This window comes from Schistocerca cancellata, unplaced genomic scaffold (assembly GCF_023864275.1).
Source record: "Schistocerca cancellata isolate TAMUIC-IGC-003103 unplaced genomic scaffold, iqSchCanc2.1 HiC_scaffold_872, whole genome shotgun sequence".
Lineage (NCBI taxonomy): Eukaryota > Metazoa > Arthropoda > Insecta > Orthoptera > Acrididae > Schistocerca > Schistocerca cancellata.
Window position 1 is genome coordinate 142,999 of NW_026046882.1, and position 23,707 is coordinate 166,705.

General features: G+C 52.1%; 20 non-coding genes across 20 annotated transcripts; all 20 read left to right on the plus strand.

Moving 5' to 3' along the window:
• The first annotated feature begins 1,218 nt into the window (after positions 1 to 1,218).
• Positions 1,219 to 1,291, plus strand: Trnaa-ugc (transfer RNA alanine (anticodon UGC)). Its single transcript has one exon. It is a non-coding gene; the product is annotated as a tRNA-Ala (tRNA).
• Positions 1,292 to 1,714: 423 nt separating this feature from the next.
• Positions 1,715 to 1,787, plus strand: Trnaa-agc (transfer RNA alanine (anticodon AGC)). Its single transcript has one exon. It is a non-coding gene; the product is annotated as a tRNA-Ala (tRNA).
• Positions 1,788 to 3,573: 1,786 nt separating this feature from the next.
• Positions 3,574 to 3,646, plus strand: Trnaa-ugc (transfer RNA alanine (anticodon UGC)). The gene has a single exon. It is a non-coding gene; the product is annotated as a tRNA-Ala (tRNA).
• Positions 3,647 to 4,069: 423 nt separating this feature from the next.
• On the plus strand, positions 4,070 to 4,142 carry Trnaa-agc (transfer RNA alanine (anticodon AGC)). The gene has a single exon. It is a non-coding gene; the product is annotated as a tRNA-Ala (tRNA).
• A 1,786-nt stretch (positions 4,143 to 5,928) lies between these two features.
• Positions 5,929 to 6,001, plus strand: Trnaa-ugc (transfer RNA alanine (anticodon UGC)). The gene has a single exon. It is a non-coding gene; the product is annotated as a tRNA-Ala (tRNA).
• A 423-nt stretch (positions 6,002 to 6,424) lies between these two features.
• Positions 6,425 to 6,497, plus strand: Trnaa-agc (transfer RNA alanine (anticodon AGC)). Its single transcript has one exon. It is a non-coding gene; the product is annotated as a tRNA-Ala (tRNA).
• A 1,786-nt stretch (positions 6,498 to 8,283) lies between these two features.
• Trnaa-ugc (transfer RNA alanine (anticodon UGC)) lies at positions 8,284 to 8,356 on the plus strand. Its single transcript has one exon. It is a non-coding gene; the product is annotated as a tRNA-Ala (tRNA).
• A 423-nt stretch (positions 8,357 to 8,779) lies between these two features.
• Positions 8,780 to 8,852, plus strand: Trnaa-agc (transfer RNA alanine (anticodon AGC)). Its single transcript has one exon. It is a non-coding gene; the product is annotated as a tRNA-Ala (tRNA).
• A 1,786-nt stretch (positions 8,853 to 10,638) lies between these two features.
• Trnaa-ugc (transfer RNA alanine (anticodon UGC)) lies at positions 10,639 to 10,711 on the plus strand. The gene has a single exon. It is a non-coding gene; the product is annotated as a tRNA-Ala (tRNA).
• Positions 10,712 to 11,134: 423 nt separating this feature from the next.
• On the plus strand, positions 11,135 to 11,207 carry Trnaa-agc (transfer RNA alanine (anticodon AGC)). Its single transcript has one exon. It is a non-coding gene; the product is annotated as a tRNA-Ala (tRNA).
• A 1,786-nt stretch (positions 11,208 to 12,993) lies between these two features.
• Trnaa-ugc (transfer RNA alanine (anticodon UGC)) lies at positions 12,994 to 13,066 on the plus strand. The gene has a single exon. It is a non-coding gene; the product is annotated as a tRNA-Ala (tRNA).
• A 423-nt stretch (positions 13,067 to 13,489) lies between these two features.
• On the plus strand, positions 13,490 to 13,562 carry Trnaa-agc (transfer RNA alanine (anticodon AGC)). Its single transcript has one exon. It is a non-coding gene; the product is annotated as a tRNA-Ala (tRNA).
• A 1,786-nt stretch (positions 13,563 to 15,348) lies between these two features.
• Positions 15,349 to 15,421, plus strand: Trnaa-ugc (transfer RNA alanine (anticodon UGC)). Its single transcript has one exon. It is a non-coding gene; the product is annotated as a tRNA-Ala (tRNA).
• Positions 15,422 to 15,844: 423 nt separating this feature from the next.
• On the plus strand, positions 15,845 to 15,917 carry Trnaa-agc (transfer RNA alanine (anticodon AGC)). The gene has a single exon. It is a non-coding gene; the product is annotated as a tRNA-Ala (tRNA).
• A 1,775-nt stretch (positions 15,918 to 17,692) lies between these two features.
• On the plus strand, positions 17,693 to 17,765 carry Trnaa-ugc (transfer RNA alanine (anticodon UGC)). The gene has a single exon. It is a non-coding gene; the product is annotated as a tRNA-Ala (tRNA).
• A 423-nt stretch (positions 17,766 to 18,188) lies between these two features.
• Positions 18,189 to 18,261, plus strand: Trnaa-agc (transfer RNA alanine (anticodon AGC)). Its single transcript has one exon. It is a non-coding gene; the product is annotated as a tRNA-Ala (tRNA).
• A 1,775-nt stretch (positions 18,262 to 20,036) lies between these two features.
• On the plus strand, positions 20,037 to 20,109 carry Trnaa-ugc (transfer RNA alanine (anticodon UGC)). The gene has a single exon. It is a non-coding gene; the product is annotated as a tRNA-Ala (tRNA).
• A 423-nt stretch (positions 20,110 to 20,532) lies between these two features.
• Trnaa-agc (transfer RNA alanine (anticodon AGC)) lies at positions 20,533 to 20,605 on the plus strand. The gene has a single exon. It is a non-coding gene; the product is annotated as a tRNA-Ala (tRNA).
• Positions 20,606 to 22,391: 1,786 nt separating this feature from the next.
• Trnaa-ugc (transfer RNA alanine (anticodon UGC)) lies at positions 22,392 to 22,464 on the plus strand. The gene has a single exon. It is a non-coding gene; the product is annotated as a tRNA-Ala (tRNA).
• A 423-nt stretch (positions 22,465 to 22,887) lies between these two features.
• Positions 22,888 to 22,960, plus strand: Trnaa-agc (transfer RNA alanine (anticodon AGC)). The gene has a single exon. It is a non-coding gene; the product is annotated as a tRNA-Ala (tRNA).
• The last annotated feature ends 747 nt before the right edge of the window (positions 22,961 to 23,707 follow it).

Genomic DNA, 23,707 nt, shown 5'->3' on the forward strand with positions numbered 1-23,707 from the left:
CGTCTGCATTGGTGAGTGCCATGTTTGGGGAGCGTTTCGTAGTTTGCGCAGTGCAATGGAGACGCGGAAACGTGTTGTGGCCCAGTCTTTTGCAGTTGGACGACAAGAGTGGTACACAGTAGTAAAGTGCGAGGCAGTGAGTTGGCATGAACAGTCGAGTGCACAATGGGGCTTCAGATGTGCGAACACGGGAAGGTTGCAGCCCCTCGCTGCCTGCAGACACCGAGCAGCCACACTAGGTGGGCGGCCTAAGCCGTAGGCGAAATGTGCTCACTCGCTTGGGCGCGACGTCAAGCTCTAAATAAGGCTGTCACTAGCGTGAGCGTTGCGTGAGCGTCGTGTAAAGTCGGAAAAGTCGTCTGCATTGGTGAGTGCCATGTTTGGGGAGCGTTTCGTAGTTTGCGCAGTGCAATGGAGACGCGGAAACGTGTTGTGGCCCAGTCTTTTGCAGTTGGACGACAAGAGTGGTACACAGTAGTAAAGTGCGAGGCAGTGAGTTGGCATGAACTGTCGAGTGCACAATGGGGCTTCAGATGTGCGAACACGGGAAGGTTGCAGCCCCTCGCTGCCTGCAGACACCGAGCAGCCACACTAGGTGGGCGGCCTAAGCCGTAGGCGAAATGTGCTCACTCGCTTGGGCGCGACGTCAAGCTCTAAATAAGGCTGTCACTAGCGTGAGCGTTGCGTGAGCGTCGTGTAAAGTCGGAAAAGTCGTCTGCATTGGTGAGTGCCATGTTTGGGGAGCGTTTCGTAGTTTGCGCAGTGCAATGGAGACGCGGAAACGTGTTGTGGCCCAGTCTTTTGCAGTTGGACGACAAGAGTGGTACACAGTAGTAAAGTGCGAGGCAGTGAGTTGGCATGAACAGTCGAGTGCACAATGGGGCTTCAGATGTGCTTGTTACCTGAGGCGCGGTGTGATTGCCGACAAGGAGTGAAAACGGAGCAATTTGTGACTGTCCTTTCGAGAAATGGCTCTGAGCACTATGGGTCTCAACTGCTGTGGTCATCAGTCGACAGCCCTTTCAATTTAAGACGTTAAATACAGACGGAATTTGTAGTCGTAACACCAGAACATCGAAACTACTTGGAACTCATGTGTATATGAACGTGACCACGCCTTTGTACACTGGTCCCTTCACCCCTACAAACCAACCAACCATCAGGTCCGTGCACTTCAGAGTAGCAAAGAAAGGAAAACAGCGCAGCTCTGTTGCGCTTGGGGGCGTAGCTCAGTTGGTAGAGCGTTCGCTTTGCATGTGAAAGGTCCCGGGTTCAAGCCCCGGCGCCTCCATGTTTTGTGGACAGTGCATGGTAAGTGTTGGTCGCGGCGAGCCTAAAGACACGCAAGATGTTGCAAAGCCAGCGTCACAGACTCATATGATGTATACTGACGTAAGGAGCGCTAGACGTAAATGTGAGGACCGGCTGTTGTCGAGGTGTCATCGACTGCAAATCTGTCTTAGGTATAACGGCCTAACCTCAATGAAGTCTAGAGAGTGGACAACACGTCCGTCTTACTCAGAGTGGTGGCCGAACGCTATTTTCGACGTTGTGCGTGCCACTTTAATTTTGGCCAACTACGATTCGATACAGAATGCAGAAAACCTGAAAGACACCCTCGCGGCCACATTGAGAGTAGTGTTTGTCTGCGGAATAATGAGAGTGCAAGGGTCTGTGGTATTGATATGGTTGTATGTAGCACTATTTGTCATCAGGGGGCGTAGCTCAGATGGTAGAGCGCTCGCTTAGCATGCGAGAGGTACTGGGATCGATACCCAGCGCCTCCAGAATTTTTAACACACCAACATGTCCACACTGCCATGCAAGTGGAATAATTCACAGCCAGCGAATGTGTCAAGGCAGATACGAGCGAACGATTAGCAGCCACAATTGGCAAGCGTACTGTTACGCGCAAGAAGCACCCTCCTCCCACCGCTACACTGAATTTAGAAACAGTACAAGTCCTCCCTTAAGATTCTCAAACCTATGTCGGAAAGATCTGCCTTGCGCCGAGTTCACAAAAATCCCACTGCACATTCCCATTCTTCACGTGCAGCCGGCTGCTACTGGTGTTGCTAGTTGTGACTGCTGATGACAGATGCCGTAGCAATCAATTCATGGAGTGAGTTGTATGTTTTGCGATACTCTGTCTCTGACAAGCAAGCAGAGGTGACATAGGCGCGAACACGGGAAGGTTGCAGCCCCTCGCTGCCTGCAGACACCGAGCAGCCACACTAGTTGGGCGGCCTAAGCCGTAGGCGAAATGTGCTCACTCGCTTGGGCGCGACGTCAAGCTCTAAATAAGGCTGTCACTAGCGTGAGCGTTGCGTGAGCGTCGTGTAAAGTCGGAAAAGTCGTCTGCATTGGTGAGTGCCATGTTTGGGGAGCGTTTCGTAGTTTGCGCAGTGCAATGGAGACGCGGAAACGTGTTGTGGCCCAGTCTTTTGCAGTTGGACGACAAGAGTGGTACACAGTAGTAAAGTGCGAGGCAGTGAGTTGGCATGAACAGTCGAGTGCACAATGGGGCTTCAGATGTGCGAACACGGGAAGGTTGCAGCCCCTCGCTGCCTGCAGACACCGAGCAGCCACACTAGGTGGGCGGCCTAAGCCGTAGGCGAAATGTGCTCACTCGCTTGGGCGCGACGTCAAGCTCTAAATAAGGCTGTCACTAGCGTGAGCGTTGCGTGAGCGTCGTGTAAAGTCGGAAAAGTCGTCTGCATTGGTGAGTGCCATGTTTGGGGAGCGTTTCGTAGTTTGCGCAGTGCAATGGAGACGCGGAAACGTGTTGTGGCCCAGTCTTTTGCAGTTGGACGACAAGAGTGGTACACAGTAGTAAAGTGCGAGGCAGTGAGTTGGCATGAACTGTCGAGTGCACAATGGGGCTTCAGATGTGCGAACACGGGAAGGTTGCAGCCCCTCGCTGCCTGCAGACACCGAGCAGCCACACTAGGTGGGCGGCCTAAGCCGTAGGCGAAATGTGCTCACTCGCTTGGGCGCGACGTCAAGCTCTAAATAAGGCTGTCACTAGCGTGAGCGTTGCGTGAGCGTCGTGTAAAGTCGGAAAAGTCGTCTGCATTGGTGAGTGCCATGTTTGGGGAGCGTTTCGTAGTTTGCGCAGTGCAATGGAGACGCGGAAACGTGTTGTGGCCCAGTCTTTTGCAGTTGGACGACAAGAGTGGTACACAGTAGTAAAGTGCGAGGCAGTGAGTTGGCATGAACAGTCGAGTGCACAATCGGGCTTCAGATGTGCTTGTTACCTGAGGCGCGGTGTGATTGCCGACAAGGAGTGAAAACGGAGCAATTTGTGACTGTCCTTTCGAGAAATGGCTCTGAGCACTATGGGTCTCAACTGCTGTGGTCATCAGTCGACAGCCCTTTCAATTTAAGACGTTAAATACAGACGGAATTTGTAGTCGTAACACCAGAACATCGAAACTACTTGGAACTCATGTGTATATGAACGTGACCACGCCTTTGTACACTGGTCCCTTCACCCCTACAAACCAACCAACCATCAGGTCCGTGCACTTCAGAGTAGCAAAGAAAGGAAAACAGCGCAGCTCTGTTGCGCTTGGGGGCGTAGCTCAGTTGGTAGAGCGTTCGCTTTGCATGTGAAAGGTCCCGGGTTCAAGCCCCGGCGCCTCCATGTTTTGTGGACAGTGCATGGTAAGTGTTGGTCGCGGCGAGCCTAAAGACACGCAAGATGTTGCAAAGCCAGCGTCACAGACTCATATGATGTATACTGACGTAAGGAGCGCTAGACGTAAATGTGAGGACCGGCTGTTGTCGAGGTGTCATCGACTGCAAATCTGTCTTAGGTATAACGGCCTAACCTCAATGAAGTCTAGAGAGTGGACAACACGTCCGTCTTACTCAGAGTGGTGGCCGAACGCTATTTTCGACGTTGTGCGTGCCACTTTAATTTTGGCCAACTACGATTCGATACAGAATGCAGAAAACCTGAAAGACACCCTCGCGGCCACATTGAGAGTAGTGTTTGTCTGCGGAATAATGAGAGTGCAAGGGTCTGTGGTATTGATATGGTTGTATGTAGCACTATTTGTCATCAGGGGGCGTAGCTCAGATGGTAGAGCGCTCGCTTAGCATGCGAGAGGTACTGGGATCGATACCCAGCGCCTCCAGAATTTTTAACACACCAACATGTCCACACTGCCATGCAAGTGGAATAATTCACAGCCAGCGAATGTGTCAAGGCAGATACGAGCGAACGATTAGCAGCCACAATTGGCAAGCGTACTGTTACGCGCAAGAAGCACCCTCCTCCCACCGCTACACTGAATTTAGAAACAGTACAAGTCCTCCCTTAAGATTCTCAAACCTATGTCGGAAAGATCTGCCTTGCGCCGAGTTCACAAAAATCCCACTGCACATTCCCATTCTTCACGTGCAGCCGACTGCTACTGGTGTTGCTAGTTGTGACTGCTGATGACAGATGCCGTAGCAATCAATTCATGGAGTGAGTTGTATGTTTTGCGATACTCTGTCTCTGACAAGCAAGCAGAGGTGACATAGGCGCGAACACGGGAAGGTTGCAGCCCCTCGCTGCCTGCAGACACCGAGCAGCCACACTAGTTGGGCGGCCTAAGCCGTAGGCGAAATGTGCTCACTCGCTTGGGCGCGACGTCAAGCTCTAAATAAGGCTGTCACTAGCGTGAGCGTTGCGTGAGCGTCGTGTAAAGTCGGAAAAGTCGTCTGCATTGGTGAGTGCCATGTTTGGGGAGCGTTTCGTAGTTTGCGCAGTGCAATGGAGACGCGGAAACGTGTTGTGGCCCAGTCTTTTGCAGTTGGACGACAAGAGTGGTACACAGTAGTAAAGTGCGAGGCAGTGAGTTGGCATGAACAGTCGAGTGCACAATGGGGCTTCAGATGTGCGAACACGGGAAGGTTGCAGCCCCTCGCTGCCTGCAGACACCGAGCAGCCACACTAGGTGGGCGGCCTAAGCCGTAGGCGAAATGTGCTCACTCGCTTGGGCGCGACGTCAAGCTCTAAATAAGGCTGTCACTAGCGTGAGCGTTGCGTGAGCGTCGTGTAAAGTCGGAAAAGTCGTCTGCATTGGTGAGTGCCATGTTTGGGGAGCGTTTCGTAGTTTGCGCAGTGCAATGGAGACGCGGAAACGTGTTGTGGCCCAGTCTTTTGCAGTTGGACGACAAGAGTGGTACACAGTAGTAAAGTGCGAGGCAGTGAGTTGGCATGAACTGTCGAGTGCACAATGGGGCTTCAGATGTGCGAACACGGGAAGGTTGCAGCCCCTCGCTGCCTGCAGACACCGAGCAGCCACACTAGGTGGGCGGCCTAAGCCGTAGGCGAAATGTGCTCACTCGCTTGGGCGCGACGTCAAGCTCTAAATAAGGCTGTCACTAGCGTGAGCGTTGCGTGAGCGTCGTGTAAAGTCGGAAAAGTCGTCTGCATTGGTGAGTGCCATGTTTGGGGAGCGTTTCGTAGTTTGCGCAGTGCAATGGAGACGCGGAAACGTGTTGTGGCCCAGTCTTTTGCAGTTGGACGACAAGAGTGGTACACAGTAGTAAAGTGCGAGGCAGTGAGTTGGCATGAACAGTCGAGTGCACAATGGGGCTTCAGATGTGCTTGTTACCTGAGGCGCGGTGTGATTGCCGACAAGGAGTGAAAACGGAGCAATTTGTGACTGTCCTTTCGAGAAATGGCTCTGAGCACTATGGGTCTCAACTGCTGTGGTCATCAGTCGACAGCCCTTTCAATTTAAGACGTTAAATACAGACGGAATTTGTAGTCGTAACACCAGAACATCGAAACTACTTGGAACTCATGTGTATATGAACGTGACCACGCCTTTGTACACTGGTCCCTTCACCCCTACAAACCAACCAACCATCAGGTCCGTGCACTTCAGAGTAGCAAAGAAAGGAAAACAGCGCAGCTCTGTTGCGCTTGGGGGCGTAGCTCAGTTGGTAGAGCGTTCGCTTTGCATGTGAAAGGTCCCGGGTTCAAGCCCCGGCGCCTCCATGTTTTGTGGACAGTGCATGGTAAGTGTTGGTCGCGGCGAGCCTAAAGACACGCAAGATGTTGCAAAGCCAGCGTCACAGACTCATATGATGTATACTGACGTAAGGAGCGCTAGACGTAAATGTGAGGACCGGCTGTTGTCGAGGTGTCATCGACTGCAAATCTGTCTTAGGTATAACGGCCTGACCTCAATGAAGTCTAGAGAGTGGACAACACGTCCGTCTTACTCAGAGTGGTGGCCGAACGCTATTTTCGACGTTGTGCGTGCCACTTTAATTTTGGCCAACTACGATTCGATACAGAATGCAGAAAACCTGAAAGACACCCTCGCGGCCACATTGAGAGTAGTGTTTGTCTGCGGAATAATGAGAGTGCAAGGGTCTGTGGTATTGATATGGTTGTATGTAGCACTATTTGTCATCAGGGGGCGTAGCTCAGATGGTAGAGCGCTCGCTTAGCATGCGAGAGGTACTGGGATCGATACCCAGCGCCTCCAGAATTTTTAACACACCAACATGTCCACACTGCCATGCAAGTGGAATAATTCACAGCCAGCGAATGTGTCAAGGCAGATACGAGCGAACGATTAGCAGCCACAATTGGCAAGCGTACTGTTACGCGCAAGAAGCACCCTCCTCCCACCGCTACACTGAATTTAGAAACAGTACAAGTCCTCCCTTAAGATTCTCAAACCTATGTCGGAAAGATCTGCCTTGCGCCGAGTTCACAAAAATCCCACTGCACATTCCCATTCTTCACGTGCAGCCGGCTGCTACTGGTGTTGCTAGTTGTGACTGCTGATGACAGATGCCGTAGCAATCAATTCATGGAGTGAGTTGTATGTTTTGCGATACTCTGTCTCTGACAAGCAAGCAGAGGTGACATAGGCGCGAACACGGGAAGGTTGCAGCCCCTCGCTGCCTGCAGACACCGAGCAGCCACACTAGTTGGGCGGCCTAAGCCGTAGGCGAAATGTGCTCACTCGCTTGGGCGCGACGTCAAGCTCTAAATAAGGCTGTCACTAGCGTGAGCGTTGCGTGAGCGTCGTGTAAAGTCGGAAAAGTCGTCTGCATTGGTGAGTGCCATGTTTGGGGAGCGTTTCGTAGTTTGCGCAGTGCAATGGAGACGCGGAAACGTGTTGTGGCCCAGTCTTTTGCAGTTGGACGACAAGAGTGGTACACAGTAGTAAAGTGCGAGGCAGTGAGTTGGCATGAACAGTCGAGTGCACAATGGGGCTTCAGATGTGCGAACACGGGAAGGTTGCAGCCCCTCGCTGCCTGCAGACACCGAGCAGCCACACTAGGTGGGCGGCCTAAGCCGTAGGCGAAATGTGCTCACTCGCTTGGGCGCGACGTCAAGCTCTAAATAAGGCTGTCACTAGCGTGAGCGTTGCGTGAGCGTCGTGTAAAGTCGGAAAAGTCGTCTGCATTGGTGAGTGCCATGTTTGGGGAGCGTTTCGTAGTTTGCGCAGTGCAATGGAGACGCGGAAACGTGTTGTGGCCCAGTCTTTTGCAGTTGGACGACAAGAGTGGTACACAGTAGTAAAGTGCGAGGCAGTGAGTTGGCATGAACTGTCGAGTGCACAATGGGGCTTCAGATGTGCGAACACGGGAAGGTTGCAGCCCCTCGCTGCCTGCAGACACCGAGCAGCCACACTAGGTGGGCGGCCTAAGCCGTAGGCGAAATGTGCTCACTCGCTTGGGCGCGACGTCAAGCTCTAAATAAGGCTGTCACTAGCGTGAGCGTTGCGTGAGCGTCGTGTAAAGTCGGAAAAGTCGTCTGCATTGGTGAGTGCCATGTTTGGGGAGCGTTTCGTAGTTTGCGCAGTGCAATGGAGACGCGGAAACGTGTTGTGGCCCAGTCTTTTGCAGTTGGACGACAAGAGTGGTACACAGTAGTAAAGTGCGAGGCAGTGAGTTGGCATGAACAGTCGAGTGCACAATCGGGCTTCAGATGTGCTTGTTACCTGAGGCGCGGTGTGATTGCCGACAAGGAGTGAAAACGGAGCAATTTGTGACTGTCCTTTCGAGAAATGGCTCTGAGCACTATGGGTCTCAACTGCTGTGGTCATCAGTCGACAGCCCTTTCAATTTAAGACGTTAAATACAGACGGAATTTGTAGTCGTAACACCAGAACATCGAAACTACTTGGAACTCATGTGTATATGAACGTGACCACGCCTTTGTACACTGGTCCCTTCACCCCTACAAACCAACCAACCATCAGGTCCGTGCACTTCAGAGTAGCAAAGAAAGGAAAACAGCGCAGCTCTGTTGCGCTTGGGGGCGTAGCTCAGTTGGTAGAGCGTTCGCTTTGCATGTGAAAGGTCCCGGGTTCAAGCCCCGGCGCCTCCATGTTTTGTGGACAGTGCATGGTAAGTGTTGGTCGCGGCGAGCCTAAAGACACGCAAGATGTTGCAAAGCCAGCGTCACAGACTCATATGATGTATACTGACGTAAGGAGCGCTAGACGTAAATGTGAGGACCGGCTGTTGTCGAGGTGTCATCGACTGCAAATCTGTCTTAGGTATAACGGCCTAACCTCAATGAAGTCTAGAGAGTGGACAACACGTCCGTCTTACTCAGAGTGGTGGCCGAACGCTATTTTCGACGTTGTGCGTGCCACTTTAATTTTGGCCAACTACGATTCGATACAGAATGCAGAAAACCTGAAAGACACCCTCGCGGCCACATTGAGAGTAGTGTTTGTCTGCGGAATAATGAGAGTGCAAGGGTCTGTGGTATTGATATGGTTGTATGTAGCACTATTTGTCATCAGGGGGCGTAGCTCAGATGGTAGAGCGCTCGCTTAGCATGCGAGAGGTACTGGGATCGATACCCAGCGCCTCCAGAATTTTTAACACACCAACATGTCCACACTGCCATGCAAGTGGAATAATTCACAGCCAGCGAATGTGTCAAGGCAGATACGAGCGAACGATTAGCAGCCACAATTGGCAAGCGTACTGTTACGCGCAAGAAGCACCCTCCTCCCACCGCTACACTGAATTTAGAAACAGTACAAGTCCTCCCTTAAGATTCTCAAACCTATGTCGGAAAGATCTGCCTTGCGCCGAGTTCACAAAAATCCCACTGCACATTCCCATTCTTCACGTGCAGCCGACTGCTACTGGTGTTGCTAGTTGTGACTGCTGATGACAGATGCCGTAGCAATCAATTCATGGAGTGAGTTGTATGTTTTGCGATACTCTGTCTCTGACAAGCAAGCAGAGGTGACATAGGCGCGAACACGGGAAGGTTGCAGCCCCTCGCTGCCTGCAGACACCGAGCAGCCACACTAGTTGGGCGGCCTAAGCCGTAGGCGAAATGTGCTCACTCGCTTGGGCGCGACGTCAAGCTCTAAATAAGGCTGTCACTAGCGTGAGCGTTGCGTGAGCGTCGTGTAAAGTCGGAAAAGTCGTCTGCATTGGTGAGTGCCATGTTTGGGGAGCGTTTCGTAGTTTGCGCAGTGCAATGGAGACGCGGAAACGTGTTGTGGCCCAGTCTTTTGCAGTTGGACGACAAGAGTGGTACACAGTAGTAAAGTGCGAGGCAGTGAGTTGGCATGAACAGTCGAGTGCACAATGGGGCTTCAGATGTGCGAACACGGGAAGGTTGCAGCCCCTCGCTGCCTGCAGACACCGAGCAGCCACACTAGGTGGGCGGCCTAAGCCGTAGGCGAAATGTGCTCACTCGCTTGGGCGCGACGTCAAGCTCTAAATAAGGCTGTCACTAGCGTGAGCGTTGCGTGAGCGTCGTGTAAAGTCGGAAAAGTCGTCTGCATTGGTGAGTGCCATGTTTGGGGAGCGTTTCGTAGTTTGCGCAGTGCAATGGAGACGCGGAAACGTGTTGTGGCCCAGTCTTTTGCAGTTGGACGACAAGAGTGGTACACAGTAGTAAAGTGCGAGGCAGTGAGTTGGCATGAACTGTCGAGTGCACAATGGGGCTTCAGATGTGCGAACACGGGAAGGTTGCAGCCCCTCGCTGCCTGCAGACACCGAGCAGCCACACTAGGTGGGCGGCCTAAGCCGTAGGCGAAATGTGCTCACTCGCTTGGGCGCGACGTCAAGCTCTAAATAAGGCTGTCACTAGCGTGAGCGTTGCGTGAGCGTCGTGTAAAGTCGGAAAAGTCGTCTGCATTGGTGAGTGCCATGTTTGGGGAGCGTTTCGTAGTTTGCGCAGTGCAATGGAGACGCGGAAACGTGTTGTGGCCCAGTCTTTTGCAGTTGGACGACAAGAGTGGTACACAGTAGTAAAGTGCGAGGCAGTGAGTTGGCATGAACAGTCGAGTGCACAATGGGGCTTCAGATGTGCTTGTTACCTGAGGCGCGGTGTGATTGCCGACAAGGAGTGAAAACGGAGCAATTTGTGACTGTCCTTTCGAGAAATGGCTCTGAGCACTATGGGTCTCAACTGCTGTGGTCATCAGTCGACAGCCCTTTCAATTTAAGACGTTAAATACAGACGGAATTTGTAGTCGTAACACCAGAACATCGAAACTACTTGGAACTCATGTGTATATGAACGTGACCACGCCTTTGTACACTGGTCCCTTCACCCCTACAAACCAACCAACCATCAGGTCCGTGCACTTCAGAGTAGCAAAGAAAGGAAAACAGCGCAGCTCTGTTGCGCTTGGGGGCGTAGCTCAGTTGGTAGAGCGTTCGCTTTGCATGTGAAAGGTCCCGGGTTCAAGCCCCGGCGCCTCCATGTTTTGTGGACAGTGCATGGTAAGTGTTGGTCGCGGCGAGCCTAAAGACACGCAAGATGTTGCAAAGCCAGCGTCACAGACTCATATGATGTATACTGACGTAAGGAGCGCTAGACGTAAATGTGAGGACCGGCTGTTGTCGAGGTGTCATCGACTGCAAATCTGTCTTAGGTATAACGGCCTGACCTCAATGAAGTCTAGAGAGTGGACAACACGTCCGTCTTACTCAGAGTGGTGGCCGAACGCTATTTTCGACGTTGTGCGTGCCACTTTAATTTTGGCCAACTACGATTCGATACAGAATGCAGAAAACCTGAAAGACACCCTCGCGGCCACATTGAGAGTAGTGTTTGTCTGCGGAATAATGAGAGTGCAAGGGTCTGTGGTATTGATATGGTTGTATGTAGCACTATTTGTCATCAGGGGGCGTAGCTCAGATGGTAGAGCGCTCGCTTAGCATGCGAGAGGTACTGGGATCGATACCCAGCGCCTCCAGAATTTTTAACACACCAACATGTCCACACTGCCATGCAAGTGGAATAATTCACAGCCAGCGAATGTGTCAAGGCAGATACGAGCGAACGATTAGCAGCCACAATTGGCAAGCGTACTGTTACGCGCAAGAAGCACCCTCCTCCCACCGCTACACTGAATTTAGAAACAGTACAAGTCCTCCCTTAAGATTCTCAAACCTATGTCGGAAAGATCTGCCTTGCGCCGAGTTCACAAAAATCCCACTGCACATTCCCATTCTTCACGTGCAGCCGGCTGCTACTGGTGTTGCTAGTTGTGACTGCTGATGACAGATGCCGTAGCAATCAATTCATGGAGTGAGTTGTATGTTTTGCGATACTCTGTCTCTGACAAGCAAGCAGAGGTGACATAGGCGCGAACACGGGAAGGTTGCAGCCCCTCGCTGCCGGCAGACACCGAGCAGCCACACTAGTTGGGCGGCCTAAGCCGTAGGCGAAATGTGCTCACTCGCTTGGGCGCGACGTCAAGCTCTAAATAAGGCTGTCACTAGCGTGAGCGTTGCGTGAGCGTCGTGTAAAGTCGGAAAAGTCGTCTGCATTGGTGAGTGCCATGTTTGGGGAGCGTTTCGTAGTTTGCGCAGTGCAATGGAGACGCGGAAACGTGTTGTGGCCCAGTCTTTTGCAGTTGGACGACAAGAGTGGTACACAGTAGTAAAGTGCGAGGCAGTGAGTTGGCATGAACAGTCGAGTGCACAATGGGGCTTCAGATGTGCGAACACGGGAAGGTTGCAGCCCCTCGCTGCCTGCAGACACCGAGCAGCCACACTAGGTGGGCGGCCTAAGCCGTAGGCGAAATGTGCTCACTCGCTTGGGCGCGACGTCAAGCTCTAAATAAGGCTGTCACTAGCGTGAGCGTTGCGTGAGCGTCGTGTAAAGTCGGAAAAGTCGTCTGCATTGGTGAGTGCCATGTTTGGGGAGCGTTTCGTAGTTTGCGCAGTGCAATGGAGACGCGGAAACGTGTTGTGGCCCAGTCTTTTGCAGTTGGACGACAAGAGTGGTACACAGTAGTAAAGTGCGAGGCAGTGAGTTGGCATGAACTGTCGAGTGCACAATGGGGCTTCAGATGTGCGAACACGGGAAGGTTGCAGCCCCTCGCTGCCTGCAGACACCGAGCAGCCACACTAGGTGGGCGGCCTAAGCCGTAGGCGAAATGTGCTCACTCGCTTGGGCGCGACGTCAAGCTCTAAATAAGGCTGTCACTAGCGTGAGCGTTGCGTGAGCGTCGTGTAAAGTCGGAAAAGTCGTCTGCATTGGTGAGTGCCATGTTTGGGGAGCGTTTCGTAGTTTGCGCAGTGCAATGGAGACGCGGAAACGTGTTGTGGCCCAGTCTTTTGCAGTTGGACGACAAGAGTGGTACACAGTAGTAAAGTGCGAGGCAGTGAGTTGGCATGAACAGTCGAGTGCACAATGGGGCTTCAGATGTGCTTGTTACCTGAGGCGCGGTGTGATTGCCGACAAGGAGTGAAAACGGAGCAATTTGTGACTGTCCTTTCGAGAAATGGCTCTGAGCACTATGGGTCTCAACTGCTGTGGTCATCAGTCGACAGCCCTTTCAATTTAAGACGTTAAATACAGACGGAATTTGTAGTCGTAACACCAGAACATCGAAACTACTTGGAACTCATGTGTATATGAACGTGACCACGCCTTTGTACACTGGTCCCTTCACCCCTACAAACCAACCAACCATCAGGTCCGTGCACTTCAGAGTAGCAAAGAAAGGAAAACAGCGCAGCTCTGTTGCGCTTGGGGGCGTAGCTCAGTTGGTAGAGCGTTCGCTTTGCATGTGAAAGGTCCCGGGTTCAAGCCCCGGCGCCTCCATGTTTTGTGGACAGTGCATGGTAAGTGTTGGTCGCGGCGAGCCTAAAGACACGCAAGATGTTGCAAAGCCAGCGTCACAGACTCATATGATGTATACTGACGTAAGGAGCGCTAGACGTAAATGTGAGGACCGGCTGTTGTCGAGGTGTCATCGACTGCAAATCTGTCTTAGGTATAACGGCCTGACCTCAATGAAGTCTAGAGAGTGGACAACACGTCCGTCTTACTCAGAGTGGTGGCCGAACGCTATTTTCGACGTTGTGCGTGCCACTTTAATTTTGGCCAACTACGATTCGATACAGAATGCAGAAAACCTGAAAGACACCCTCGCGGCCACATTGAGAGTAGTGTTTGTCTGCGGAATAATGAGAGTGCAAGGGTCTGTGGTATTGATATGGTTGTATGTAGCACTATTTGTCATCAGGGGGCGTAGCTCAGATGGTAGAGCGCTCGCTTAGCATGCGAGAGGTACTGGGATCGATACCCAGCGCCTCCAGAATTTTTAACACACCAACATGTCCACACTGCCATGCAAGTGGAATAATTCACAGCCAGCGAATGTGTCAAGGCAGATACGAGCGAACGATTAGCAGCCACAATTGGCAAGCGTACTGTTACGCGCAAGAAGCACCCTCCTCCCACCGCTACACTGAATTTAGAAACAGTACAAGTCCTCCCTTAAGATTCTCAAACCTATGTCGGAAAGATCTGCCTTGCGCCGAGTTCACAAAAATCCCACTGCACATTCCCATTCTTCACGTGCAGCCGGCTGCTACTGGTGTTGCTAGTTGTGACTGCTGATGACAGATGCCGTAGCAATCAATTCATGGAGTGAGTTGTATGTTTTGCGATACTCTGTCTCTGACAAGCAAGCAGAGGTGACATAGGCGCGAACACGGGAAGGTTGCAGCCCCTCGCTGCCGGCAGACACCGAGCAGCCACACTAGTTGGGCGGCCTAAGCCGTAGGCGAAATGTGCTCACTCGCTTGGGCGCGACGTCAAGCTCTAAATAAGGCTGTCACTAGCGTGAGCGTTGCGTGAGCGTCGTGTAAAGTCGGAAAAGTCGTCTGCATTGGTGAGTGCCATGTTTGGGGAGCGTTTCGTAGTTTGCGCAGTGCAATGGAGACGCGGAAACGTGTTGTGGCCCAGTCTTTTGCAGTTGGACGACAAGAGTGGTACACAGTAGTAAAGTGCGAGGCAGTGAGTTGGCATGAACAGTCGAGTGCACAATGGGGCTTCAGATGTGCGAACACGGGAAGGTTGCAGCCCCTCGCTGCCTGCAGACACCGAGCAGCCACACTAGGTGGGCGGCCTAAGCCGTAGGCGAAATGTGCTCACTCGCTTGGGCGCGACGTCAAGCTCTAAATAAGGCTGTCACTAGCGTGAGCGTTGCGTGAGCGTCGTGTAAAGTCGGAAAAGTCGTCTGCATTGGTGAGTGCCATGTTTGGGGAGCGTTTCGTAGTTTGCGCAGTGCAATGGAGACGCGGAAACGTGTTGTGGCCCAGTCTTTTGCAGTTGGACGACAAGAGTGGTACACAGTAGTAAAGTGCGAGGCAGTGAGTTGGCATGAACTGTCGAGTGCACAATGGGGCTTCAGATGTGCGAACACGGGAAGGTTGCAGCCCCTCGCTGCCTGCAGACACCGAGCAGCCACACTAGGTGGGCGGCCTAAGCCGTAGGCGAAATGTGCTCACTCGCTTGGGCGCGACGTCAAGCTCTAAATAAGGCTGTCACTAGCGTGAGCGTTGCGTGAGCGTCGTGTAAAGTCGGAAAAGTCGTCTGCATTGGTGAGTGCCATGTTTGGGGAGCGTTTCGTAGTTTGCGCAGTGCAATGGAGACGCGGAAACGTGTTGTGGCCCAGTCTTTTGCAGTTGGACGACAAGAGTGGTACACAGTAGTAAAGTGCGAGGCAGTGAGTTGGCATGAACAGTCGAGTGCACAATGGGGCTTCAGATGTGCTTGTTACCTGAGGCGCGGTGTGATTGCCGACAAGGAGTGAAAACGGAGCAATTTGTGACTGTCCTTTCGAGAAATGGCTCTGAGCACTATGGGTCTCAACTGCTGTGGTCATCAGTCGACAGTCCTTTCAATTTAAGACGTTAAATACAGACGGAATTTGTAGTCGTAACACCAGAACATCGAAACTACTTGGAACTCATGTGTATATGAACGTGACCACGCCTTTGTACACTGGTCCCTTCACCCCTACAAACCAACCAACCATCAGGTCCGTGCACTTCAGAGTAGCAAAGAAAGGAAAACAGCGCAGCTCTGTTGCGCTTGGGGGCGTTGCTCAGTTGGTAGAGCGTTCGCTTTGCATGTGAAAGGTCCCGGGTTCAAGCCCCGGCGCCTCCATGTTTTGTGGACAGTGCATGGTAAGTGTTGGTCGCGGCGAGCCTAAAGACACGCAAGATGTTGCAAAGCCAGCGTCACAGACTCATATGATGTATACTGACGTAAGGAGCGCTAGACGTAAATGTGAGGACCGGCTGTTGTCGAGGTGTCATCGACTGCAAATCTGTCTTAGGTATAACGGCCTAACCTCAATGAAGTCTAGAGAGTGGACAACACGTCCGTCTTACTCAGAGTGGTGGCCGAACGCTATTTTCGACGTTGTGCGTGCCACTTTAATTTTGGCCAACTACGATTCGATACAGAATGCAGAAAACCTGAAAGACACCCTCGCGGCCACATTGAGAGTAGTGTTTGTCTGCGGAATAATGAGAGTGCAAGGGTCTGTGGTATTGATATGGTTGTATGTAGCACTATTTGTCATCAGGGGGCGTAGCTCAGATGGTAGAGCGCTCGCTTAGCATGCGAGAGGTACTGGGATCGATACCCAGCGCCTCCAGAATTTTTAACACACCAACATGTCCACACTGCCATGCAAGTGGAATAATTCACAGCCAGCGAATGTGTCAAGGCAGATACGAGCGAACGATTAGCAGCCACAATTGGCAAGCGTACTGTTACGCGCAAGAAGCACCCTCCTCCCACCGCTACACTGAATTTAGAAACAGTACAAGTCCTCCCTTAAGATTCTCAAACCTATGTCGGAAAGATCTGCCTTGCGCCGAGTTCACAAAAATCCCACTGCACATTCCCATTCTTTACGTGCAGTCGGCTGCTACTGGTGTTGCTAGTTGTGACTGCTGATGACAGATGCCGTAGCAATCAATTCATGGAGTGAGTTGTATGTTTTGCGATACTCTGTCTCTGACAAGCAAGCAGAGGTGACATAGGCGCGAACACGGGAAGGTTGCAGCCCCTCACTGCCTGCAGAAACCGAGCAGCCACACTAGTTGGGCGGCCTAAGCCGTAGGCGAAATGTGCTCACTCGCTTGGGCGCGACGTCAAGCTCTAAATAAGGCTGTCACTAGCGTGAGCGTCGTGTAAAGTCGGAAAAGTCGTCTGCATTGGTGAGTGCCATGTTTGGGGAGCGTTTCGTAGTTTGCGCAGTGCAATGGAGACGCGGAAACGTGTTGTGGCCCAGTCTTTTGCAGTTGGACGACAAGAGTGGTACACAGTAGTAAAGTGCGAGGCAGTGAGTTGGCATGAACAGTCGAGTGCACAATGGGGCTTCAGATGTGCGAACACGGGAAGGTTGCAGCCCCTCGCTGCCTGCAGACACCGAGCAGCCACACTAGGTGGGCGGCCTAAGCCGTAGGCGAAATGTGCTCACTCGCTTGGGCGCGACGTCAAGCTCTAAATAAGGCTGTCACTAGCGTGAGCGTTGCGTGAGCGTCGTGTAAAGTCGGAAAAGTCGTCTGCATTGGTGAGTGCCATGTTTGGGGAGCGTTTCGTAGTTTGCGCAGTGCAATGGAGACGCGGAAACGTGTTGTGGCCCAGTCTTTTGCAGTTGGACGACAAGAGTGGTACACAGTAGTAAAGTGCGAGGCAGTGAGTTGGCATGAACTGTCGAGTGCACAATGGGGCTTCAGATGTGCGAACACGGGAAGGTTGCAGCCCCTCGCTGCCTGCAGACACCGAGCAGCCACACTAGGTGGGCGGCCTAAGCCGTAGGCGAAATGTGCTCACTCGCTTGGGCGCGACGTCAAGCTCTAAATAAGGCTGTCACTAGCGTGAGCGTTGCGTGAGCGTCGTGTAAAGTCGGAAAAGTCGTCTGCATTGGTGAGTGCCATGTTTGGGGAGCGTTTCGTAGTTTGCGCAGTGCAATGGAGACGCGGAAACGTGTTGTGGCCCAGTCTTTTGCAGTTGGACGACAAGAGTGGTACACAGTAGTAAAGTGCGAGGCAGTGAGTTGGCATGAACAGTCGAGTGCACAATGGGGCTTCAGATGTGCTTGTTACCTGAGGCGCGGTGTGATTGCCGACAAGGAGTGAAAACGGAGCAATTTGTGACTGTCCTTTCGAGAAATGGCTCTGAGCACTATGGGTCTCAACTGCTGTGGTCATCAGTCGACAGTCCTTTCAATTTAAGACGTTAAATACAGACGGAATTTGTAGTCGTAACACCAGAACATCGAAACTACTTGGAACTCATGTGTATATGAACGTGACCACGCCTTTGTACACTGGTCCCTTCACCCCTACAAACCAACCAACCATCAGGTCCGTGCACTTCAGAGTAGCAAAGAAAGGAAAACAGCGCAGCTCTGTTGCGCTTGGGGGCGTTGCTCAGTTGGTAGAGCGTTCGCTTTGCATGTGAAAGGTCCCGGGTTCAAGCCCCGGCGCCTCCATGTTTTGTGGACAGTGCATGGTAAGTGTTGGTCGCGGCGAGCCTAAAGACACGCAAGATGTTGCAAAGCCAGCGTCACAGACTCATATGATGTATACTGACGTAAGGAGCGCTAGACGTAAATGTGAGGACCGGCTGTTGTCGAGGTGTCATCGACTGCAAATCTGTCTTAGGTATAACGGCCTAACCTCAATGAAGTCTAGAGAGTGGACAACACGTCCGTCTTACTCAGAGTGGTGGCCGAACGCTATTTTCGACGTTGTGCGTGCCACTTTAATTTTGGCCAACTACGATTCGATACAGAATGCAGAAAACCTGAAAGACACCCTCGCGGCCACATTGAGAGTAGTGTTTGTCTGCGAAATAATGAGAGTGCAAGGGTCTGTGGTATTGATATGGTTGTATGTAGCACTATTTGTCATCAGGGGGCGTAGCTCAGATGGTAGAGCGCTCGCTTAGCATGCGAGAGGTACTGGGATCGATACCCAGCGCCTCCAGAATTTTTAACACACCAACATGTCCACACTGCCATGCAAGTGGAATAATTCACAGCCAGCGAATGTGTCAAGGCAGATACGAGCGAACGATTAGCAGCCACAATTGGCAAGCGTACTGTTACGCGCAAGAAGCACCCTCCTCCCACCGCTACACTGAATTTAGAAACAGTACAAGTCCTCCCTTAAGATTCTCAAACCTATGTCGGAAAGATCTGCCTTGCGCCGAGTTCACAAAAATCCCACTGCACATTCCCATTCTTTACGTGCAGTCGGCTGCTACTGGTGTTGCTAGTTGTGACTGCTGATGACAGATGCCGTAGCAATCAATTCATGGAGTGAGTTGTATGTTTTGCGATACTCTGTCTCTGACAAGCAAGCAGAGGTGACATAGGCGCGAACACGGGAAGGTTGCAGCCCCTCACTGCCTGCAGAAACCGAGCAGCCACACTAGTTGGGCGGCCTAAGCCGTAGGCGAAATGTGCTCACTCGCTTGGGCGCGACGTCAAGCTCTAAATAAGGCTGTCACTAGCGTGAGCGTCGTGTAAAGTCGGAAAAGTCGTCTGCATTGGTGAGTGCCATGTTTGGGGAGCGTTTCGTAGTTTGCGCAGTGCAATGGAGACGCGGAAACGTGTTGTGGCCCAGTCTTTTGCAGTTGGACGACAAGAGTGGTACACAGTAGTAAAGTGCGAGGCAGTGAGTTGGCATGAACAGTCGAGTGCACAATGGGGCTTCAGATGTGCGAACACGGGAAGGTTGCAGCCCCTCGCTGCCTGCAGACACCGAGCAGCCACACTAGGTGGGCGGCCTAAGCCGTAGGCGAAATGTGCTCACTCGCTTGGGCGCGACGTCAAGCTCTAAATAAGGCTGTCACTAGCGTGAGCGTTGCGTGAGCGTCGTGTAAAGTCGGAAAAGTCGTCTGCATTGGTGAGTGCCATGTTTGGGGAGCGTTTCGTAGTTTGCGCAGTGCAATGGAGACGCGGAAACGTGTTGTGGCCCAGTCTTTTGCAGTTGGACGACAAGAGTGGTACACAGTAGTAAAGTGCGAGGCAGTGAGTTGGCATGAACTGTCGAGTGCACAATGGGGCTTCAGATGTGCGAACACGGGAAGGTTGCAGCCCCTCGCTGCCTGCAGACACCGAGCAGCCACACTAGGTGGGCGGCCTAAGCCGTAGGCGAAATGTGCTCACTCGCTTGGGCGCGACGTCAAGCTCTAAATAAGGCTGTCACTAGCGTGAGCGTTGCGTGAGCGTCGTGTAAAGTCGGAAAAGTCGTCTGCATTGGTGAGTGCCATGTTTGGGGAGCGTTTCGTAGTTTGCGCAGTGCAATGGAGACGCGGAAACGTGTTGTGGCCCAGTCTTTTGCAGTTGGACGACAAGAGTGGTACACAGTAGTAAAGTGCGAGGCAGTGAGTTGGCATGAACAGTCGAGTGCACAATGGGGCTTCAGATGTGCTTGTTACCTGAGGCGCGGTGTGATTGCCGACAAGGAGTGAAAACGGAGCAATTTGTGACTGTCCTTTCGAGAAATGGCTCTGAGCACTATGGGTCTCAACTGCTGTGGTCATCAGTCGACAGTCCTTTCAATTTAAGACGTTAAATACAGACGGAATTTGTAGTCGTAACACCAGAACATCGAAACTACTTGGAACTCATGTGTATATGAACGTGACCACGCCTTTGTACACTGGTCCCTTCACCCCTACAAACCAACCAACCATCAGGTCCGTGCACTTCAGAGTAGCAAAGAAAGGAAAACAGCGCAGCTCTGTTGCGCTTGGGGGCGTTGCTCAGTTGGTAGAGCGTTCGCTTTGCATGTGAAAGGTCCCGGGTTCAAGCCCCGGCGCCTCCATGTTTTGTGGACAGTGCATGGTAAGTGTTGGTCGCGGCGAGCCTAAAGACACGCAAGATGTTGCAAAGCCAGCGTCACAGACTCATATGATGTATACTGACGTAAGGAGCGCTAGACGTAAATGTGAGGACCGGCTGTTGTCGAGGTGTCATCGACTGCAAATCTGTCTTAGGTATAACGGCCTAACCTCAATGAAGTCTAGAGAGTGGACAACACGTCCGTCTTACTCAGAGTGGTGGCCGAACGCTATTTTCGACGTTGTGCGTGCCACTTTAATTTTGGCCAACTACGATTCGATACAGAATGCAGAAAACCTGAAAGACACCCTCGCGGCCACATTGAGAGTAGTGTTTGTCTGCGGAATAATGAGAGTGCAAGGGTCTGTGGTATTGATATGGTTGTATGTAGCACTATTTGTCATCAGGGGGCGTAGCTCAGATGGTAGAGCGCTCGCTTAGCATGCGAGAGGTACTGGGATCGATACCCAGCGCCTCCAGAATTTTTAACACACCAACATGTCCACACTGCCATGCAAGTGGAATAATTCACAGCCAGCGAATGTGTCAAGGCAGATACGAGCGAACGATTAGCAGCCACAATTGGCAAGCGTACTGTTACGCGCAAGAAGCACCCTCCTCCCACCGCTACACTGAATTTAGAAACAGTACAAGTCCTCCCTTAAGATTCTCAAACCTATGTCGGAAAGATCTGCCTTGCGCCGAGTTCACAAAAATCCCACTGCACATTCCCATTCTTTACGTGCAGTCGGCTGCTACTGGTGTTGCTAGTTGTGACTGCTGATGACAGATGCCGTAGCAATCAATTCATGGAGTGAGTTGTATGTTTTGCGATACTCTGTCTCTGACAAGCAAGCAGAGGTGACATAGGCGCGAACACGGGAAGGTTGCAGCCCCTCGCTGCCTGCAGAAACCGAGCAGCCACACTAGTTGGGCGGCCTAAGCCGTAGGCGAAATGTGCTCACTCGCTTGGGCGCGACGTCAAGCTCTAAATAAGGCTGTCACTAGCGTGAGCGTTGCGTGAGCGTCGTGTAAAGTCGGAAAAGTCGTCTGCATTGGTGAGTGCCATGTTTGGGGAGCGTTTCGTAGTTTGCGCAGTGCAATGGAGACGCGGAAACGTGTTGTGGCCCAGTCTTTTGCAGTTGGACGACAAGAGTGGTACACAGTAGTAAAGTGCGAGGCAGTGAGTTGGCATGAACAGTCGAGTGCACAATGGGGCTTCAGATGTGCGAACACGGGAAGGTTGCAGCCCCTCGCTGCCTGCAGACACCGAGCAGCCACACTAGGTGGGCGGCCTAAGCCGTAGGCGAAATGTGCTCACTCGCTTGGGCGCGACGTCAAGCTCTAAATAAGGCTGTCACTAGCGTGAGCGTTGCGTGAGCGTCGTGTAAAGTCGGAAAAGTCGTCTGCATTGGTGAGTGCCATGTTTGGGGAGCGTTTCGTAGTTTGCGCAGTGCAATGGAGACGCGGAAACGTGTTGTGGCCCAGTCTTTTGCAGTTGGACGACAAGAGTGGTACACAGTAGTAAAGTGCGAGGCAGTGAGTTGGCATGAACTGTCGAGTGCACAATGGGGCTTCAGATGTGCGAACACGGGAAGGTTGCAGCCCCTCGCTGCCTGCAGACACCGAGCAGCCACACTAGGTGGGCGGCCTAAGCCGTAGGCGAAATGTGCTCACTCGCTTGGGCGCGACGTCAAGCTCTAAATAAGGCTGTCACTAGCGTGAGCGTTGCGTGAGCGTCGTGTAAAGTCGGAAAAGTCGTCTGCATTGGTGAGTGCCATGTTTGGGGAGCGTTTCGTAGTTTGCGCAGTGCAATGGAGACGCGGAAACGTGTTGTGGCCCAGTCTTTTGCAGTTGGACGACAAGAGTGGTACACAGTAGTAAAGTGCGAGGCAGTGAGTTGGCATGAACAGTCGAGTGCACAATGGGGCTTCAGATGTGCTTGTTACCTGAGGCGCGGTGTGATTGCCGACAAGGAGTGAAAACGGAGCAATTTGTGACTGTCCTTTCGAGAAATGGCTCTGAGCACTATGGGTCTCAACTGCTGTGGTCATCAGTCGACAGTCCTTTCAATTTAAGACGTTAAATACAGACGGAATTTGTAGTCGTAACACCAGAACATCGAAACTACTTGGAACTCATGTGTATATGAACGTGACCACGCCTTTGTACACTGGTCCCTTCACCCCTACAAACCAACCAACCATCAGGTCCGTGCACTTCAGAGTAGCAAAGAAAGGAAAACAGCGCAGCTCTGTTGCGCTTGGGGGCGTTGCTCAGTTGGTAGAGCGTTCGCTTTGCATGTGAAAGGTCCCGGGTTCAAGCCCCGGCGCCTCCATGTTTTGTGGACAGTGCATGGTAAGTGTTGGTCGCGGCGAGCCTAAAGACACGCAAGATGTTGCAAAGCCAGCGTCACAGACTCATATGATGTATACTGACGTAAGGAGCGCTAGACGTAAATGTGAGGACCGGCTGTTGTCGAGGTGTCATCGACTGCAAATCTGTCTTAGGTATAACGGCCTAACCTCAATGAAGTCTAGAGAGTGGACAACACGTCCGTCTTACTCAGAGTGGTGGCCGAACGCTATTTTCGACGTTGTGCGTGCCACTTTAATTTTGGCCAACTACGATTCGATACAGAATGCAGAAAACCTGAAAGACACCCTCGCGGCCACATTGAGAGTAGTGTTTGTCTGCGGAATAATGAGAGTGCAAGGGTCTGTGGTATTGATATGGTTGTATGTAGCACTATTTGTCATCAGGGGGCGTAGCTCAGATGGTAGAGCGCTCGCTTAGCATGCGAGAGGTACTGGGATCGATACCCAGCGCCTCCAGAATTTTTAACACACCAACATGTCCACACTGCCATGCAAGTGGAATAATTCACAGCCAGCGAATGTGTCAAGGCAGATACGAGCGAACGATTAGCAGCCACAATTGGCAAGCGTACTGTTACGCGCAAGAAGCACCCTCCTCCCACCGCTACACTGAATTTAGAAACAGTACAAGTCCTCCCTTAAGATTCTCAAACCTATGTCGGAAAGATCTGCCTTGCGCCGAGTTCACAAAAATCCCACTGCACATTCCCATTCTTTACGTGCAGTCGGCTGCTACTGGTGTTGCTAGTTGTGACTGCTGATGACAGATGCCGTAGCAATCAATTCATGGAGTGAGTTGTATGTTTTGCGATACTCTGTCTCTGACAAGCAAGCAGAGGTGACATAGGCGCGAACACGGGAAGGTTGCAGCCCCTCGCTGCCTGCAGAAACCGAGCAGCCACACTAGTTGGGCGGCCTAAGCCGTAGGCGAAATGTGCTCACTCGCTTGGGCGCGACGTCAAGCTCTAAATAAGGCTGTCACTAGCGTGAGCGTTGCGTGAGCGTTGTGTAAAGTCGGAAAAGTCGTCTGCATTGGTGAGTGCCATGTTTGGGGAGCGTTTCGTAGTTTGCGCAGTGCAATGGAGACGCGGAAACGTGTTGTGGCCCAGTCTTTTGCAGTTGGACGACAAGAGTGGTACACAGTAGTAAAGTGCGAGGCAGTGAGTTGGCATGAACAGTCGAGTGCACAATGGGGCTTCAGAT